The sequence below is a fragment of the Protopterus annectens genome, chromosome 2.part2 (assembly GCF_019279795.1).
Source record: "Protopterus annectens isolate FY-2018-M chromosome 2.part2, PAN1.0, whole genome shotgun sequence".
Taxonomy (NCBI): Eukaryota; Metazoa; Chordata; order Ceratodontiformes; family Protopteridae; genus Protopterus; species Protopterus annectens.
The window spans coordinates 561,581,375-561,597,850 of NC_056730.1; the positions used below are offsets into that span (position 1 = coordinate 561,581,375).

The following is a 16,476-nucleotide window of genomic DNA, read 5'->3' on the forward strand; positions in this document are numbered from 1 at the left end:
AAAGAATAATCCTCAGGAGGAGATGCAGATGGGATGGATTCTTCTGCATCAGAATCCCCACAGGGTGGAACAGAAAATTCCTGATCAGAAGAGGAGTCAGAAGAAATGGAAACCTGATCTGAAGATTCATAATCAGTGTCTTGCCTAGGCCTCTTAGCAAGGGGGGGGGGGGGGGCCTGATCAAGGTAATCAAGTCCTCAGCCATTTTGATAATTTGTTTTTTAGGCATAGGGGCCCAAGCACATGGCTCGTGCGTCAGTTTTTTAGACATAGAAGAAGTTTTTGATATTGTTTTTGAGGCTGGCGTCGGTTTTATATAAAAATGTTGACGTCTGAAAACACCCTTAGAAGCCGGTGCCAGCTCAGCAGCTCTGGACCCATCCAAGAGAGAGACATCCGCGGGTTCAATACTCTGAGAATCTTGCGGCATACCAGACTCTGCAAGGGTCTCAGTAGAGGCCTGCGACTCAAACGTAGCGGGTATCAGGGGCTGCAAAAGCACCTCACCGAGTACCGGCGAACCGGCGACTGGCTTAGGAGAAGTTTCATAGTCTGTTTTGGACCTCGATGGTCTGTCTTTTTCTTTGCATTTTTTGTGAACTCCGGTAGTCGGATTGCTAACCAACGACATTTCAGGATAATTAAATCTGGATCCAAAATATTTAGAAGCAAAAATATGCAGATGCTTAATAGTGCGTTAGTTAAATCTAACACAAAACTGACAGCAAGGCACGTTATGATCTGGGCTTAGGCAAGGAATACAGTACAAGTGAAAATCCTTATGAGGTATTTGCTTTCCACAAGTAATACAATTATTAACTTTTACTGACATCGGTAAGGAGCAAGAAAAAGTTTCCCCAATGGGGTACTTAGCTTTAGCTAAAGACTTCTGTTCTGAAACTCGAATACAAAAACTTCAGTAGTCGGCCTACCAGCACTTGCGAACTGCTTCTGCTTCGGGCACTGCGCGGCAAGAAAGACTGAATAAAATGGCGTCAGCTGCATGTTTTATACCCTGATGACCTGACGTCATGGAAGAAGGGAACAGCAACCGACGCAGGACCCAAGACTTTGTTATTCAGGCCGACTGAGGGCAACCTGCCAGCAGATTACCCGAATGTAATGACTGCAAAAGTGAAATACAAAGAACATGTGATAATGCAAGTAGCCTGCTTGGAATCGTAGGTATCTTCTGCAAGATTCCCTGATTGGGATGTGCAGGTATGCTTCCTTTAAATCTAGAGTTGCCAGCCAGGCATCTTTGCCTAGTATCGGAAGTAACTGGTGAAGAGTCAGCATCTTGAATTTTGGAATGTCCAGAAAGGTGTTTTAGAGTAGACAGGTCCAGAATTGGACGCCATGATTCGTCTTTTCCAGGTACCAGAAAAAGCCTGGAATAGAAACCTTGTCCTTTTTCCTCTTCAGGTACTGGTTGAATAGCCCCCATATTTAAGAGGAAAAGTACTCGTTTTTGAACCTCTGCCCAATGATTTGAGGGCAGGTCTGGCCACCTGTTTGGTGTTGGCAACATGTGGAAATGAAATCTGTATCCCTGGGATACTATATTTAAAACCCACTTGTCTTGGGTTATGAGTTCCCAGTTCTTTGCATGAAGAGCAATCTTTCCCCCCAAAGGGGTGGTTAAAAGGTAAGTGCTTGGTAATTTTAAAAGGAAGTCATTGAGACTGTTTACCATAGGGGGTGTTTTGTTATTTCAGATTTGGAAGTGGAGGCCCCCCATTGCTTAGTTCTAAGAGTCCCCTGGGACTAAAACCTGGTGTTTTTGGTGAGTCTGGGTTTGGCTTGAGAGGCTCTGGAAGGAGCTGGAAAAGACCAATTCTTAGTAGGCCAGTGCCTACTAAATACTGGAGGTTGCACTTGTGAGGAATCTTTAACAGTTTGCACGGATTTAGCTTTATCTTCTATCTTTTTTAGAACTTCTTCAGCCTTATTGCCAAACAGGCACTCCTGATTTAAAGGAGCATCCAACAATTTCGCTTTAACATAATCAGGCAAAGATTGCTCCTTGAGCCAAGCATGCCTTCTAAGAACAGACTCAATAACAGCAGCCCTGCAGACCGCCTCCAAAGAATCAAGACCACATTGCAAAGTATGTTTTCCAACTTGTTCAGCAGAATGCATTAAATCCTGTAAATTTTTATTTTCCACACAGTCAGGAATAAACATTTTCTGTTTAAGCAGTCCAATAATATGCTGTTGATATTTTAACATATGAAATTGGCGGTTTAAAGCCCTGATTGCCAAGGTTGCAGAAGTATAAACCTTTTTACCCCATCTATCCAACACCCTGGAGTCCATCAGAAGGGGTAGGACTTTCAGCAGTAGAAGCCTTAATGCCCTTGGGCCCCTGAGAAATGGTTTCTGGATCTGCAACAGAATTTTTGAAAAGGAACTTGTGGGACTCCGAAACCCTGTAGAATCTGTCAGGTTTACTAGGAGCCAGAGGCAGAGAATCGGGAGCCATACTGGATTCCGAAAACACATCATCAACAATGTCTAGTACAGGAGGGATAGCCAAAGGCTATGTTGAGGTAGAAGGAAATCCCTAAGCCTCTTTTCTGAATCAGAAAATTCCTGACTTTCCCAGTGGAAATGCTCCCTTAAAGTATGTAAAGTTTCCCCAAAAGAAAAATCCTCAGGAGGGGAAGCAGAGGGAATGGAATCCTCTGCATCAGAATCCTCATAAGTAGGTATGGATAAATCCAGGTCATTAGAAGAAACAGAATCCTGATCAGAAGATTCATAATCAAGCTCAGCTCTAGGCCTCTTGGGGGGGTTGACTACCCCCGATTAGTAATTAGATCTTCAGCCATTTTGATCATTTGTTTTTTAGGCATAGGGGCCTGAAAGTACAGTTTTGTACCTACCATAAATGTAGATGTTCGAGGGCTATTACAGCTGCAGTAGTTACATATGGGTTTTCAGCCGGCAGGCGGTCCCTCGGTCGGCCGAATTCCAAAGTCTTGGTCCGGCGTCGGTTGTTGTCGCGTACTCTTCTGACGTCAGGAAGGCTAGAGTATAAAAGACACAGCCGACGCCATCTTCTTCAGTCTTTCTTGCCCCAGATGTCAGGTGCCCCCAAAAGGAAGGCAATACATAAATTAGTGTAATACACAAATGTAAGCAAATAAAACATAGTAGGATAACCCAGTCAGCAGGTATGAATAGGTATTCAAACCCCAAGGTCTTACCAAGAGGGGAAGGAGGGTGGGAAACCTGTACTGCAGCTGTAATAGCCCTCGAACATCTACATTTATGGTAGGTACAAAACTGTACTATGTTCATCGTGCATTACAGCTGCAGTAGTTACATATGGGTAGAATCCCAAAGCTATGTATAGGGTGGTAGGTACTATATGGAACTGGGTTGAGCTAGAATGCCCTGCAAAACTGCAGTGGCAAAGCCTGCTCTAGTTCTGGAGTATAAAGGCAGATGGTAATGCTTTGTGAAAGTATGTACAGAACTCCAAGTGGCTGCCTCCAAGATCTCTTTAGTAGGCACTCCTCTGAGGAAGGCTGTAGAGGTGGCTGTGGCCCTAGTGGAGTGAGATCTGATACCAGTAGGTACGAGCTTTCCATGATGGGAATAACAAAAGCGTATGCAGTGACCAATCCACTTGGAAATGGTCTGTTTAGTTACAGGTTTCCCTTGACCCCCCACAGCATAGGAAACTAGGAGTTGATCTGATTTTCTAAATGACTTGGTTCTGTCCAAGTAGTAACGTAGCTGCCTATGGATATCTAAAGAATGAAGCAGCCTTTCCCCTTTGTTTTGAGGATTAGAGTAGAAGGTAGGAAGGTGGATGGCCTGGTTTAGGGCTACCCTAGATACTACTTTAGGCATAAAGGAGGGGTTAGTGCAGGGAAACCCTGTCCTGATGGAATATTAGGAATGGCTGCACCGCCATGAGGGCCTGTAACTCAGAAACCCTACGAGCTGAAGTGATGGCCAGTAGAAAAGCTGTTTTCCAGGACAAATATTGTAATTCTGCTGAAGCAGCTGGTTCAAAAGGAGGCAATGTCAATTTTTCCAGTACATAGTTAAGGTCCCAAGCTGGTACTGGTTGTTTCCTTGGAGGCCTTATGTTCTTAGCCCCTCTGAGGAACTGTCGCAGTAGAGGGTGTGAGAATAAAGGAGGATCCATGTTGAATTCTGCAGATATTGCTGAGGCATGTATCTTGATTGAGGAAAAGGAAAGTCCCTTGTTCAAAAGTTCAGTTAGGTACTGTAACATCTGAGGCAGGTTTAATTTTCTAGGATCCTGTCCTCTTTCTTCATTCCAACAGCAAAACCGCTTCCATTTTGGAGTAAGCTTTTCTTGTAGATGGTCTTCTAGCCTCCAAAATGACATCCTGCACTTCTTTGGAGAGTAGTGCCTGATGTGAAGTTAAGGGATTTTCCATGCAGCTAGACTGAGAGTTTTCAGCTGACTGTGAAGAGTTTTGAAATTGTTCTGCGTCAGCAGTAGAGGTGTTAGAGGCAGGGGCCACGGAGGAGTGTGTGTTAGGTTCCTCAATAGTGGATACCAATGTTGTCTCGGCCAATCTGGAGCAATCAGTATCATCCTTGGCTTGTCTGTTCTTGCTTTCAGAAGCACCTTGGGCAGCAGAGGTAGTGGTGGGAATGCATAAACTGACCAAGTTGTCCATGTGAATGAAAGGGCGTCCACTTTCCAAGCCTTTGGGTGGAAGGTCCTTGAGCAAAACTTTTTTAATTGATGATTTTTGTGGGAGGTAAAAAGGTCTATGTCTGGCCTTCCCCATGCTTGGACAATCTCTGTGAATACGTCTGGATGTAGCCTCCATTCGTGAGGGTCTGTCATATGCCTGCTCAGAGTGTCTGCCAGTGTGTTTTCCATTCCTGGTAGGTACCGAGCCTGGAGTTCTATTTGTCTTTCCAGAGCTAGATTCCAAAGAGTCATGGTTAATCTGCACAAGGGATATGAATGAGTCCCTCCTTGTTTGTTTATGTACCACATTACTGTGGTGTTGTCTGTTCTTATGAGCAGCTGTCCTGGATGCAGGAATTCTCTGAAAGCTGAAAATGCCTTTATTACTGCCAGCATTTCTTTTTGATTGATGTGAAGGTGCTTTTCTGTTTTGTGCCATCTGCCCTGAATGCACCTGTCCTTCATGTGCGCCCCCCAGGCGTAATCTGAGGCGTCTGTGGTTATGACTTGTATAGCTTGAGGCTTGCAGACTGGGAGGCCTTTGTTTACTTTGCATGCTTGAGCCCACCATATGAATTCCTTTTGTAGGCAGGGAATTATTGGAATCTCCACTTCTAAGCTGTGACTGTGTTGAGACCATAGATTTTTTAGGTACCATTGAAGTTTCCTCATGTGCAGCTTTGCACATGGGATTAGAAGAATGCAAGATGCCATGAATCCCAGAGCCTGCAGGATTTTCCTTGCAGTAAGCCTGGTACTTTTTGCAAGCATTTTGAAGTAGTGAGATAGTTGCCCTTGTTTGTCTGTTGTTAGGTAAGCCATCTGAGTGTTTGTGTCCAGGTTGGCACCCAGGAAGGTAATTTTCTGAGAGGGTGTTAGTTTTGATTTCTCCTTGTTGATGGTGTATCCCAGAGAAAGCAGTAAACATGTCACATATGCCAGATGTTTGAGAAGTACGAGTTTGCTGTCCGCTTGGATCAGGCAGTCGTCCAGATAAGGGTAAATTTGTATCCCTTGAAGTCTGCAGTATGCAATCACTGATGCCAGGCACTTGGTGAATACTCTGGGCGCAGTAGATAAGCCAAAGGGCAATGCAGAGAATTGATAGTGTTTTGAACCTGCAAGAAATCTGAGGTATCTTCTGCAACTTTGTCTGATTGGGACATGCAGGTATGCCTCCTTGAGGTCCAATGTTACCAGCCAAAACCCCTTGCCCAGCATGGGAAGGAGTTGCTGTAGAGTGAGCATCTTGAATTTTGGCACTAGAAGAAATGTGTTGAGAATGGATAAGTCCAGAATGGGTCTCCATTCGCTTCCTTTTCTTGGCACCAGAAAAAGCCTTGAATAAAAACCTTGTGCTTGTTGGTGCGTAGGTACCTTTTGTATAGCCCCCATGTTTAGGAGCTTTGCAATTTGTAGTTGTGCCTCTACCCTTTGATTTTGTGGTAGGTTTGGCATGCCTCTCATTTTTGGAAGAGTGTGGAAATGAAATTTGTAGCCTCTGTTTATTATGTCCAGAATCCATTTGTCTGTTGTGACAATATGCCAATTTTTTGCAAATAGTGCCAGTTTTCCTCCCAAAGGTGCTGCCAGTTGAATTCTGCTTGGCATGGAAATGAGGGAGTCATTGAGTTTGCTTTCTGTACTGCTGTGCACTGTCGTCACCACTTCTTGGTGTAGGTGATTGCCATTGTCTGCCTCTGTAGGATCCTTGGGTTTGTCCTCTGCCCCTTCCGCGTCTGTATCTGCCCCTTTGGGCTTTGTCAGTCGTTGGAAAGGACCAGTTTTTTGATGGCCAATTCCTGCTGAACCTTGGTGGCTGAACCTGTAAGAAAGCTTTGACAGTCTGCATAGATTTTGCCTTTTCTTCCATTTTACGTAAAATATCCTCAGCATTACCACCAAAAAGAACATCCTTATGTAATGGTGCATCTAGAATTTCCGCTTTCACTTGATCTGGAAGATTTTGTTCCCTTAGCCATGCATGTCTGCGAATGACTGCTCCAGTGGCGGCTGATCTGCTGGAGGCCTCTAGTGCATCATAACCACATTGTAAGGTGTGCTTGCCCACTTGCTCAGCACTATGCATCATATCCTGCAACTCTTTTAAATCTGGTTGTTCAGGTTGTGACATTTTTGTTTTAATTGTGATAACAGAAATTGCTGATATTTAATCATATCAAACTGGCGGTTTAAGGCCGTCATGGCAAGGGTGGGCGAGGTGTAAACTTTCTTTCCCCACCTTTGTAGAGATCTAGATTGCCATTCAGAAGGTAGTGGGTTCTTGGCCGTGGAAGCCTTAATTCCTTTAGGGCCTTGAGAAATGGTTTCAGGATCTGCATTATGGCCTTTATAGAGGAACTGATGAGAATTAGGAACTCTGTAATACCTATCCGCTTAACTGGTGCAGGAGGCAGAGAATCAGGATTTAAACAGGCCTCGAGTATACATCATCTAAAACCTCCAAAACAGGAGGAATAGCCAGGGGCCTATGCTGAGGTAACCAGAGGAATTCCCTGAGCCTTTTCTTGGAATCAGAAAATCTTGGCCTTCCCAATGGAAGTGCTCTCAAGGAGTGTAAAGTTTCCCCAAAGGAAAAATCCTCAGGGGGGGATACAGAAGGAATGGACTGCTCTGCATCCGAATCCTCAAAAGGAGAATAAGACTGTTCTTCAGCATCAGAATGTTCTGATAAAATGGAATCTTGGTCAGAAGGAGGAGAATCCTCCTCTACTCTGGGTCTCTTGTCAGGAGGGGCCTGTGAGCCTCTAATAAGAGTGATCAGGTCTTCAGCCATTTTAAGCATGTGCTTCTTAGGCGTGGGCCCAGGTCTTGGGCCTTGTGAGGCAGGCCTAGAAAGTTGCTTGGCTGATTTTGCTTTTGTAAAGGCCTTGATGGAGAAGGAAGATGAAGGCCTAAATACACCATGAGTGGATGTAGATCTATCCACATTGGTGGGTTCGACATGAACAGGTGCTTCGGTAGTAGTTTGGGAAAGGACCGAAGAACCAGCGGTCTCAGGTACAGAAGACCCCGCCGAGGGAGTGTCGTCGGTAGTCAGGGACTGCAAAGGCGTCTCACTGAAAACCGGCCCACGTGGAGCTTGTTTCGGCGTGGTGTCGGTGGAGACCGCAGTTCTCGACTGACAGTGCTTTTCTTTGCGTTTTCTGGACATAGCGGTAGTCGGAGTATCCGACGACATTTTATAATTAAACGCTTTGCCAAAATAGTGTTGGGCGAACTCCGCCCGACGCTTGATAGTGCGTTTATTGAAGGTAGCACAAAAGCGGCAGCCCGAGACGTCGTGGTCTGGGCCCAAACAAGGTATGCAAAGGGAATGGAAATCCTTATGCGGTATTTGCTTCCCACAAGAAATACAATTATTAACTTTTTCTGACATCGGTCTGAGGCAAGAAAAGGTTCCCCAACGGGGTACTTAGCTTTAATGAAGACTTCGGTTCCAAATTCTTTCGTAATTCAGGAGCTGGCCGACCGGCACTTGCGAACTGCTTCTGCTTCGGGCACCGCGCGGCAAAAAAGACTGAAGAAGATGGCGTCGGCTGTGTCTTTTATACTCTAGCCTTCCTGACGTCAGAAGAGTACGCGACAACAACCGACGCCGGACCAAGACTTTGGAATTCGGCCGACCGAGGGACCGCCTGCCGGCTGAAAACCCATATGTAACTACTGCAGCTGTAATGCACGATGAACATCGGGGTCGGACAATGGTCCGATGCCACTCGCCCCCCTCGGAGCCGACGAGAGAGATCAGGCACCCGGATCCCTCCAATGAAGGTATCAAGGAGGAGATCGGAGCAGAGGACGAAGGAGCCAAAGGGGGAGGTATCTGCTCCGACGACGCAACAGTCACGGCTCCAAGGAGCTCCAGCTCCAAACTCTGAGGGAGAGTCGAAGGAAGAAAAATAGGTGTAGTCGAAATAGCCACCATCTGATGAGACGGGCTAGAGATCATCTGGGCCAATGCCTGAGACTTTAATAGCCTACTTACCACTCTCTCAAGGTCGTGATCTGAAAGTCTGGACGACCGAGAAGATCGGCTCCAATGGCTCCGCTCCGAGAGCAGGGGAGATCTCGGAGCCGAATGGATGGACTCCAATGAAGGGGATCTTGACCTCTTCTTAGACGTAGCCAACGGAGCCGAAGACACGTCGACTCCGGCCGGAGCCGACAGCACAAGCAAGGACTCGGAGGTATCGGCACCGAGTGGTGCCGAGACCAGAACTTGTGATTCAAGGGGATCGGCTCCAGCTGGAGCCGATCCAGGCACAAACAAGGAGCCAGCAGCCGAAGGCTTAGTACTTGGAGCCGACTGTTTTGCAGGCTTTGAGGGCCTCCCTGACGCAGACTTAGTCGGGGAGCCCTCGGGCTTTAACAAGCCCTAAATATCAGTTTGTTCCTGCGCTCCTGCAGGACTCTTGGACTGAATGCATGACATACTGAACAAGAGTCCTGCAGGTGCAGGTGTCCCAGGCAGTAAACACAAGACGTGTGACCGTCTGTCAGAGACATTTTCTGACAGCACGAGTCACACTTCTTAAAGCCCGAGACCTTAGCTTCTTTAGGTTCCTTCGACATAACAGTGTCGAGGGTTACACAACAGTAGCAGAAAAACACACACACTCCTGAAAATTAGAACTTGACAATAAAATATTAATAGGGATACTGACACACCCAAACACTCCACAGGATCCCTAAGAAAAAACAGGAAAGGGGCAGGCTTAAGGCCTAACCTAAAAGACTGGAGGGGGAGGGATATAAGGGATAAAAAAGGGAGGTATAAAAAAGTAATAAAGTTAAGGGTAGTTAGTTAACTATTTAAAGAAATAACTAGGTAGAATTTTTTTCTCAAAAAAGGTGACTGAACACTCTATCTCTAAGACTTACCAGGAGCTGGTAAAAAAACGCACCTCGCAAGCAAAAGCGGCAAACGAGATCTGGGGAGTTATTGCCTAGCATCATGGGATATAGGGTTGCCTCGAGCTGGTAAAATAAGCTCTCAAGCTTTAGTAAGTGGCCGAGTCGGAGCCGAGGATCGGCTCCGAACCCATCCAGCAAGAATGAAGGCGAGATTGACAACTTAACATCATAAAGTTATGTAAACATGTAAAATAGAATAATCAAAAAACAGTAGTTGCAAGCAAATACACCATAACAGAATACCCCAAATAGGTTGTATGATAAGGTGTTTGTCATAAGGCCTGTCCTAAGAGGGACGGTAACCTGGACTCCAGCTGTATGAGCACTCGAACATCTACATTTATGGTAGGTACAAAACTGTACTATGTTCATTGTGCATACAGCTGCAGTCATTACAGATGGGAAGAATCCCAAAGCTAAGTAAGGGTGATAAGCACTAAGTGGAACTAGGAGGAGCGAGGATGCCCTGCAAGACTGCTGTGGCAAAACCCGCTCTAGATTTAGAGTATAGTGGAAGGTGATAGTGCTTGGAGAAAGTGTGCACTGAACTCCAAGTGGCTGCTTCCAAAATGTCCTTGGTAGGAACCCCCCTGAGGAAAGCTGCAGAGGTAGCTGTGGCCCTGGTGGAGTGGGATCTGATGCATGCAGGCACAGTTTTTCCATGAAATGAGTAACAAAAGCGTATGCAGTGGGCTATCCATTTTGAAATTGTCTGTTTGGAAATAGCCTTTCCTTGAGCACCTGTAGCATAGGACACAAAGAGTTGCTCGGATTTCCTGAATGGCTTTGTCCTGTCCAAATAATAACAAAGTGGTCTGTGAATGTCCAAGGAGTGTAGTAGTCTTTCCCCTTTGTTTTGTGGATTTGGATAAAAGGTAGGTAAGTGGATAGTCTGATTCAAGGCTACACTGGATACTACCTTTGGCATAAAGGTAGGATTGGGTTCGTAAGGAAACTCTGTCCTGATGGAAAATGATGAATGGTTGCGCAGCCATGAGGGCCTGTAGCTCTGAAACCCTGGGTGCTGAGGTGATAGCCAGAAGAAAGGCTGTTTTCCATGACAAGTATTGTAGTTCTGTTGAAGATGCTGTCTCAAAGGGAGGAAGGGTCAGCTTTTCCAATACGAAGTTGAGGTCCCAAGCAGGGATTGGAGGTTTCCTTGGGGGTTTCATATTTTTTGTCCCTCTGAGGAACTGCCTTAAGAGAGGATGTGAGAATAAAGGAGGATCTGTGTTGTATTGAGCAGAAATGGCTGAAGCGTGGATCTTGATGGAGGAGAAGGAAAGTCCACTGTTTAACATCTCAGCTAGGTACTGTAAAATTTGAGGTATATTTATTACCCAGGGATTCTGGCCCTTTTCTTGATTCCAGGCACAAAATCGTTTCCATTTGGCGGAGTAGGCTTTTCTAGTAGAAGGTCTTCTTGCCTCCAAGATGACATCCTGCACCTCCTTGGAGAGGAGAGTCTGTTGGGAAATCAAGGAATTCTCCATGCAGCTAGATTTAGGGTTTTGAGCTGGCTGTGAAGGGTTTTGTAGTTGTGCTGGGACAACAGAAGAGGTACTAGAGGTAGGGTCCATGGTGGGGAATGTGTCAGGCTCTTCAGGAGCGGATACCAGTGTTGTCTTGGCCAGTCTGGAGCAATGAGAATCATTTGCGGCCTCTCTGTTCTGACTTTTAATAGAACCTTGGGCAGCAGAGGAAGAGGAGGGAAGGCATAAACTGTCAATGTTATACAATTGAAAGAGAGTGCATCCACTTTCCAGGCCTGTGGATGATAGGTCCCTGAACAAAATTTTTTCAACTGGTAATTTCTGTGGGAAGCAAAGAGATCTATGTCTGGCTGTCCCCATGCCTGAGTTATCATTGTGAAAACGTGAGGATGCAACTTCCATTCGTGTGGATCTGTCATATTTCTGCTTAGGTTGTCTACCAGTGTGTTTTCCTTCCCTGGCAGGAATTGTGCCTGTAGTTGAATTTGCAATTCCAGTGCTGTGTTCCATAGGGTCATGGCTTGCCTGCACAGGGGGTATGAATGAGTTCCCCCCTGTTTGTTTATGTACCACATCACTGTGGTGTTGTCTGTCCTTATCAATAGCTGGCCTGGATGCAGTAGGTCTTTGAAGGTCATAATGGCATTTTGCACGGCTAGCATTTCCTTTTGATGTGCAGGTGCTTCTCTTTTTGGGACCATTTTCCCTGAATGCACTGATCTGTTATGTGTGCTCCCCAGGCGTAATCTGAGGCGTCTGTTGTGATGATTTGAGTTGCTTGAGGTATACAGAACGGGAGACCTGTGTTTCTTTGGCATGCTTGAGCCCACCACAAAAATTCCTTTTGAAGACATGGAATGAGTGGTATAATTGTTTCCAAGCTGTGGCTGTGTTGAGACCATAAGTTTTTTAGGTACCATTGAAGTTTCCTCATATGCAGCTTTGCACATGGGATTAGTAGGATGCAAGATGCCATGAATCCCAGAGCCTGCAGGACTTTCCTTGCAGTTAGTCTGGTGAAAGTTGCCATTTTGCTGAAGTATTGAGACAGTTGCCCTTGTTTGTCTGGCGTGAGGTAGGCCATCTGGATGGTTGTATTCAAGCTGGCACCCAGGAAAATTATTTGTTGAGAGGGTATTAGTTTTGATTTCCTTTTGTTGACCGTGTATCCCAGGAAGTTCAACAGTTTTATTACAAACGCCAGGTGCTGCAATAGAATGTCCTTGCTGTCCGCTTGGATCAGGCAGTCATCCAGATATGGGTAGAGTTGTATTCCTTGTAGTATGCAGAAGGTGATTACTGATGCCAGGCATTTCGTAAACACTCTGGGCGCAGTACATAAGCCAAAGGGCAATGCAGAGAATTGGTAATGGGTTGAACCTGCAAGAAATCTGAGGTATCTTCTGCAATCTGGTCTGATAGGGACATGCAGGTATGCCTCCTTGAGGTCCAATGTTACCAGCCAAGACTCCTTGCCCAGCATGGGAAGAAGTTGCTGTAATGTGAGCATCTTGAATTTTGGCACCTGTAGATATGTGTTTAGGATGGATAGGTCTAAGATAGGTCTCCAATCTTTGTCTTTCCTTGGTACCAGGAATAGTCTGGAATAAAACCCTTGACCTTGTTCTTTTGCAGGTACCTCTTGAATCACTTTCATGTTCATGAGAGCGGAAATTTGTTTTTGTGCCTCTGCCCTTTGATTTTGTGGCAGGTTTGGCATGCCTCTCATTTTTGGAAGGGTGTGAAAGTGGAATCTGTAGCCTCTGTCTATAATGTCCAGGATCCATTTGTCTTTTGTAACAATATACCAATTTTTTGAGAATAATGCCAGTTTTCCGCCCAAAGGTGCTGCCATTAAAGCTTTGCTTGGCAGGTGTAGGGGGAAGTCATTGTGTCTGTTTTCTAAATGACTGATCTGTCTTCTCCACCTCTTGGGGTTGGTGCTTGCCACTGTCTGGCTCTGAAAGATCCTTGAGGTTGCCCTCTACCCCTAGGGCATCTGTATCTGCCCCTTTGAGGTCTGTCCATGGCTGGAAAGGACCAATTTTTTGAAGGCCAGTTTCTGCTGAAACGTGGAGGATGTACCTGCAGGAAATCCTTAACTGTTTGCACTGATTTCGCTTTTTCCTCCATTTTCTTTAGTACCTCCTCAGCTTTAACTCCAAACAATACATCTTTTTGAAGAGGTGCATCTAATAATTTAGCCTTGACATGATCTGGTAAGGTTTGCTCTTTGAGCCAAGCATGCCTACGTATAACAGACCCTGTAACAGCAGCTCTACATGAGGCCTCTAAAGCATCGAAACCACACTGCAAGGTATGTTTACCCACTTGCTCTGCACCATGCAACAAATCCTGCAACTCTTTTAAATCTGGTTGTTCTGGTTGTGCCATTTTGCTTTTCAACTGAGATAACAAAAACTGTTGATACTTCAGCATGTGGAATTGACAGTTTAATGCCCTCATAGTTAAAGTGGCCGAAGTGTACACCTTTCTCACCCACCTTTCTAAAGCTCTGGAATCCCTCTCTGAAGGTAGTGGGTTTTTAGCAGCAGAGGCCTTAATTCCCTTGGGACCCTGTGAAATAGTTTCTGGGTCAGCAGTATGGCTTTTATATAGGAACTGGTGAAAATCAGGAACCCGGTAATACCGGTCTGGTTTAACAGGAGCTGTAGGTAAAGAATCTGGATTAAGGCTGGCTTCTGTGTACACATCATCCAATATATCCAAAACAGGAGGGATAGCCAGGGGCCTATGCTGGGGGAGCAAAAGAAATTCCTTGAGCCTTTTCTTGGAATCTGAGTAATCTTGGCCTTCCCAGTGGAAGTGTTCCCTCAATGTATGCAGGGTTTCCCCAAAAGAGTAGTCCTCTGGGGGGGAGACAGAGGGAATAGACTCCTCAGCATCAGAGTCTTCAAAAGGTGAATAGGCGTAATCCTGGTCCTCAGAGTGTTCTGAGGTAATAGAAGCTCGATCTGAGGAAGGGTAGTCTTCCTCTAATCTGGGTCTTTTGTCCGAGGGGGGTTGAGAAGCCCTGATAAGAGTAATCAGATCCTCAGCCATTTTAAGCATTTGCTTTTTAGGCATGGGTCCTTCAGAGGAGGTCTGAGGACCCTGTTTTTTTGGATTTCATGGCTGCTTTAGATTTAGTGAAAGCTTTAATAGAGAAGGAGGAAGGCCTGAAGACACCTTGAGAAATGGCAGGCCTGTCTAAATTCTGAGTTTCCCCGCCAAGAGTGGCGTCAGTATCTGCAGGAGGAACGGGGTCCGAGGAGCCTGCGAACTCGGGTACTGTAGTCACCGGTAATGAAGTGTCATCGGTACTCAGGGGCTGCGTAGGCGCCTTGCTGAGAACCGGTAGTCGGCCTAAGCGTGGTCTCGGTAGTCGGTGCGGACCTCGGATGTCGGTCTTTATCTTTGCGTCTTTTGCTCAAAACTGGAGTTGGAGTATCCGACGACATGATATAATTAAATTTTTTGCCAAAATAATGAAGGGCGAACTCCGCCCGGCGCTTAATAGTGCGCTTGTTGAATCTAGCGCAAAAACGGCAGGCCGAGACGTCGTGGTCTGGGCCTAAGCAAGGTATACAGAAAGAGTGGAAATCCTTACGCGGTATTTGCTTCCCACAAGAAATGCAATTATTAACCTTGTCTGACATCGGTCTGAGGCAAGAAAAGTTTCCCCAACGGGGTACTTAGCTTTCAAGAAGACTTTGGCTGAAATACTTTAGTAAATCTCAGGAGCTGGCCGACTGGCACTTGCGAACTGCTTCTGCTTCGGGCACCGCGCGACAAGAAAGACTGGGGAAAATGGCGTCGGCTGCCCCTTTTGTACCCCTGCCGCACTGACGTCAGGGAGGAAGCGATGACAACCGACGCCGGACCTAGACTTTGGAATTCGGCCGACCGAGGACCCGCCTGACGGCAGGATAACCCATCTGTAATGACTGTAGCTGTATGCACGATGAACATCAAGGGTAGTCCAACTGTCCATAATGCTAGGTTGAAGACTGTTGTCACTAGGGATGGCTTTTCAGAAACCATCACAGAGGAGCCAGGCAAATGGATATTTATGCCTGGGTTTTAAGTGAAAATTTGTTGAATTTAACTGTTCTGCTTTGCAGCAGAATTGCGCAGTAGTGCACGGTGCTGCAAGACATGCAAACAAGCAGAAACCTGTTCAGATGCAGGGCCTAAATACCAGAAGCTAAAACTTGAGGAAAAAAAAAACTAACAAAATTCAAAAGGACCGATAAGGATGCTTATCCCCAGCCCTAGACCGGCCTCCCCTTTACCAGGATCTTTCACAGCACAAAAAGCTAGACAAAGAACTCCACTGAGGAGTCTGTAATAGAGTTTAAAACAGAGTGCTGCCAGTCTCACCTGATAAGATTTTTGAAGTCAATGGTCTTTTTATAATCTCTGAGGTCTTTCAAGTCGTGTGATCTGTTTTTACAAATACATGCCAAAAGGTGAGTTATACTCAATAATGGATCTGATAAAATATGAGTAAAGAGGAATTAAGACTTCTTTGGATCTAGTGGAGATGCCTTTGGAAATTAGGTGGGCCAGATAAAAGGCTTTTCAAACTACTGTAGAGACATTATGATTAAATAAGGAATTTTCAGTAACAGTACCCAGATCCCTTACAACAGTATCTGATTGGAGGGATGCATCTCCTATAGGTAAGTGAAACCACTTTATTACTGTTTTGCTTACCAAAATGAACTATGCTACATTTTTTCACATTTAATTTGAGGCCATTGTCCTTGCACCAATTATTAACGCAGTCTCTCGTGGAAAAAAAAAAATAAACGAAGCAAACATCTACTATAATAGCAAGTAACTTGCATAACTGTTTTAACTGTTCCATTCCTTCCTTACTAAAGGAGACAAAAGTTCTGCAAACTGCCTGTTAAAAATCTGACTTATTACATACAAAAATGTGCAGGCTATCTACACGGCCAATGGTCTTCTTCAAAACAGTCGCATCTACATGGTAGTAAAAATGATTATGCAAATGACATTAAATTAAATTACTTCTACCATTAAAATAGTTACAAGACACATCCTGCAATAATAAGTAAAAGTAAATAAGGTTTATCTTTATATTTATATGAGGTTCTGTGGGCATTTCTAACTTAACTCACTACCCTCAAGGTTACAGGTTTACTTTCTCTGTTGTGTGGGTTATTCTTTTTATTTTTACTATTTTTATTAAGTGGATGTGATTAATATTGTTATTTTAAAATGTATAAATAAGTTTTTGAAAATTTGTTGCAAGTAATAACTTCACAACAGGATACAATAAACTTGCGCTTAAAAATAAAAAGTCAGTCTGTGGTCTTGATATGT

The 16,476-nt window shown here is 45.1% G+C and overlaps 1 protein-coding gene across 2 annotated transcripts in view; it reads right to left on the reverse strand.

The window, feature by feature from the left end:
• Window positions 1-16,476, reverse strand: part of RBM27 (RNA binding motif protein 27) — a 2,498,992-nt gene that overhangs the window by 2,247,536 nt on the left and 234,980 nt on the right. The gene's annotated exons all lie outside the window — the stretch shown is intronic.